This window comes from Eleutherodactylus coqui, chromosome 3 (assembly GCF_035609145.1).
Source record: "Eleutherodactylus coqui strain aEleCoq1 chromosome 3, aEleCoq1.hap1, whole genome shotgun sequence".
In the NCBI taxonomy this organism is placed as follows: domain Eukaryota; kingdom Metazoa; phylum Chordata; class Amphibia; order Anura; family Eleutherodactylidae; genus Eleutherodactylus; species Eleutherodactylus coqui.
Genome location: NC_089839.1, coordinates 30,376,922 through 30,381,233, shown reverse-complemented (window position 1 = coordinate 30,381,233; position 4,312 = coordinate 30,376,922).

Here is a 4,312-nt window from a genome sequence, read left to right as displayed (position 1 = left end):
GCCCACCGGAAGTAAAGGTTCCTCTTCCGGTCACGTAAAACGTCACTTCCGTCATGCCGCAGCGCTGGGCCCCGCCCACAGAGGCGCTATACTACTGTGGCTGTTCTGCAGGCAGCACGTGACATGAGGGGGAGGAGCAGAGCTTACAGCTCATGGGGAGCCTGGCATTATATGTGCAGCTGCGCCTGCGCAGTGGAGGTCATTCACACGGGCGGGTGCCGGTTCTGTCTATATAACTGCACCCTTTACGTCTCCTACATTTTTGTTACATGTGTAATTTTCTGACTTCCATATTGTAACTGTGCGCCATGCGTTTTTTAGGATCGCTGTCTTTTCTCCTTCGGGAGAGCGCCTAGACGGTGAGGGAGGAGACGTATAAGGCCGTGCATGCTCCTCTGGGTAATATGCAAATCAGGGAGATGGTGGCTCTGCATACCCTGTTTCCCCGAAAATAAGACACGTCTTATATTAATTTTTGCTCCCAAATATGCACTATGTCTTATTTTCAGGGGGTGTCTTATTTCGCCACGGCAAATCCGTCTGTGGCCGCTAATCCCTCAATTGGCCAGCTTTGTGGACGAAATTTCTCAGAAATCTCGTCCACATGGGACAGCAAATCTGTCACGGCAAAGCCGGGAGAAGCCGATGTTGTGGTGCGGATTCACCGGCCACAGAAACGGAAAGGCGTGCAGCCAGGTCGCTTCAAAACAAGCGGCTGAGTGCCGTGGGTTTTGAAGCAGCGCTTTCCCGGCGGAAATCTCGCTGTTTATCGCTGTGGCCAAACTGCGAGATTTCCGCTGGAAATACGCTCTGAGAACCCAGCCTTAAGAATCACACAGGTTGCCTGACTCACACACAGAGCCTTAAAGGGGTTGTCCCGCGCCGAAACGAAACGGGTTTTTTTTTTTTTCAACCCCCCCGTTCGGCGCGAGACAACCCCGATGCAGGGACCTAAAGAAAGCTTACCGGAGCGCTTACCTTAATCCCCGCGCTCCGGTGACTTCTATACTTACCGGTGAAGATGGCCGCCGGGATCCTCTTCCTCCGTGGACCGCAGCTCTTCTGTGCGGTCCATTGCCGATTCCAGCCTCCTGATTGGCTGGAATCGGCACGTGACGGGGCGGAGCTACACGGAGCTACACGGAGCCCCATAGAGAACAGGAGAAGACCTGGACTGCGCAAGCGCAGCTAATTTGGCCATCGGAGGGCGAAAATTAGTCGGCTCCATGGGAACGAGGACGCTAGCAACGGAGCAGGTAAGTATAAAACTTTTTATAACTTCTGTATGGCTCATAATTAATGCACAATGTACATTACAAAGTGCATTAATATGGCCATACAGAAGTGTATAGACCCACTTGCTGCCGCGGGACAACCCCTTTAAAAAAATAAGGGCTGTAAAGTAACGTACCTGTCTGCAGACAGAAGTTCCTGTACCACTTGTAAGCAGGGATGGTATTGCAGCTTCCGGCCACCAGGGGGCGCTCATCACTGCAGACATGTACAGCAGGAACAGAACGTACAGTATGGACTTTTCCAGCCAGCAAGGGGAGCTCACAACAGCACACTCGTACAGCACAGCAGGGACAGGATAACAGCAGACTGTCTGCAGATCTACCTATACATCTGTAGGTAGGAGACAACGGGGATGGCAGCAGGGGACAGGCCTCTTGACTTGCCTGCACACTTTACTATGCCTTACTATCGGGGGTGCCTTATATTTGGGACTTCTGCAAATTTCAGGGGTGCTTTATTTTCAGGGGTGCCTTATTTTCGGGGAAACACGGTAGGTATTGTTCCATCTCCCTTATTTGCATATTACCTCCCCCTTCCCAACTTCTCTCACTGAGAACAACCGCACTATAGAATAAAGGCATCAGTTGCAGTTTGTGCGCCGCAGTAACAAGACGCGCCGAAAGATGGCGGAATGTCGTCTTTTTTTTTTCAATTTTACTCTACTTAATTTTTTTTTTTACATTTTTCAGTACATTATAAGGTAGATTAAATAGTGCCAATGAAAAATGTAACTCCACCAAAAACAAGCCCTCGTACAGCGACGTCAATAGATAGGTAAAGGAGTTACGATTTTTTTTTAAAGGGGGGAGTAAAAAACGAAAATAGAAAAAAAATGTAAAAACCTCAGTCACTAAGGGGTTAATTCAATAGGTCTGTGTTCATATTCAGGCAAAATAATACGCCTATGGAAATGGACTCTTGAAGAAAAACAAAAAAACTTGCTGCAGCCCATGTCAGGAGGCATGAATGATGTCACCTGTGTTAAACCACACCCATTCTTTAATTAAGCCACACCTTCATTGACACTAACCCCTCCCCCCTCCTCCTCACAGTTAGGGCTTATTTACACTGGTGTAAATATGCAGTGAATAGAACACATTGATTTCTATGGGATTATTAATATGTCAGCCTTGCGTCGGCTGTCTTCCTGCGTGGTTCAGGTAGCCGACTCAAGGTTGGCTCCGCCTTCCATCCTTCCGAGGTCGGTAAAACGAGTACCCAGCTTGCTGCGGGGTAAAAGATGACTGGGAAAGGCAATGGCAAACCACCCCACAAAAACAGTCTGCCAAGAAAATGTCATGATGTGACGTACCCCTAGGAGTCAGTCGGTATTATTGTATCTTGACGCCACCAGAAGCTAGGGGTTTGACATGAGGAACGCCCCAATCACACCCCTAGCTCCCGATAGGGTCAAGAAGTAAAGGTCCTGGAAGGAGGTAGGAGCTGGGGACACCAGTAACAGCGCAGGGAAGCCAAAGTGGGACACATGCTGCAGGAGGAGTGGACCCGGGGACGTCAGTGACAGCGCTCCGGCCTGCTTTGGCTGCAGGGGAAGCTGAAGCAGGAGCCTACAGTGCCGGACTTCAGCGGGGACACCAGTGACAGCACTCCCGCCTGCTTCGTCCGCAGGAGGAGCGCAAGCGGGAGCCAACTTTGCCGGTACTGCAGGAGTAGAACCTGGCCACACCAGCGCTGACGCGAGTCGCTTCCATCTGCTTTACCCACAGGGGGAGTAACAGCGGAAGACTACAGTGGCGGTGCAGGGTGAGCGGAAGCAGACGGTGCCGGGGGGGGGGGGGGGGGGGAGGGGCGGGGGCTGTCCGTGGTGAGGCATGGAAAAAGCAGCCTGTGGCAATTTATGGCAGGGATGGAGGGTTAGGGGTAAGTGTAACAGTTAGGCTTATATTATAAGGCTGTTACACTTACCCTTAGACTAACCCTCCATCCCTGTCAGAAATCACGGCACGCTGCTCTCTGCCTCCAGAGCTGTGCTAGGTGTGCAGCCAAGCGCCTCGAAAAGAACTGAGGTGAAGGGCTCCCTGGCTTTTAGCTGCAGCATGAGCTTACTGGGCTGCCAGGACCTGCAGCCCATCAAGCTCTGCAGCCAATCAGCTACATGGGGCATCACCGCCCATGTCAATCTTGACTCCACCAGTTCTTCCTGGTGGCGTCAAGATACAATAATACCGAGTCGGTCAGGACTCGGTGCTCGCACCACGGGACTTTACCTATTTATATGTGCATATATACGCAGTGTAACCAAAAATGGCCTATTTTGATGCATATTGCTTACCTAAATCGCCTGCATTAAAGGGGTTATCAAGGAAACAGCCAATGTTCAGAATTGCATTGATTTCAATGAGAGCTGCGCTTGCAATTAAGAGCATCAGCCGCTAACACAGGGGTTCAATGGAACATTGAAATCATTTGGGCCAGTCTTGAGGGGCTAGGGGGTTTGCCCATGCAAAAAAACTTGTGCGTGTCAGTTTCCGCACATATTTTGGGTAAATTTTCTTTGTCCTGTAAACTGCTGGAAATTGAACAGACCCCATTATAGTCAACAGGGTCCGGTCAGCACCTTGTGGTTCCATCATGTGACAGTTCCGCTTGGGCACTAGGTGCTCCATAACCGAGTAGGTACAGCGGAACCCAAAAGCGCAGATGTGAAGAAGCCCTAATAATGCCCCTTCACAGAAATAGTGCTCACCAGGGATGTTACAGTACTGATGCCTCTTATACCTCTTGCATGCGTTGCCCCCTTCCTGTACCCTTCACCACTGAAGTAATGGTGACCCCTCTGTGGCCCAATTTAGAGACTCTTGTCACCTACTTTTAGCCCTGTAAGCTAAGCTTATGGAGTAAACGTAGGTGAAGTTCTGAGTCCGGGGATACAAGTTAGATACATTATAAAATTAGAGGAGCGGACTACTTAAAGGGGTTGTCCCGCGGCAGCAAGTGGGTCTATACACTTCTGTATGGCCATATTAATGCACTTTGTAATGTACATTGTGCATTA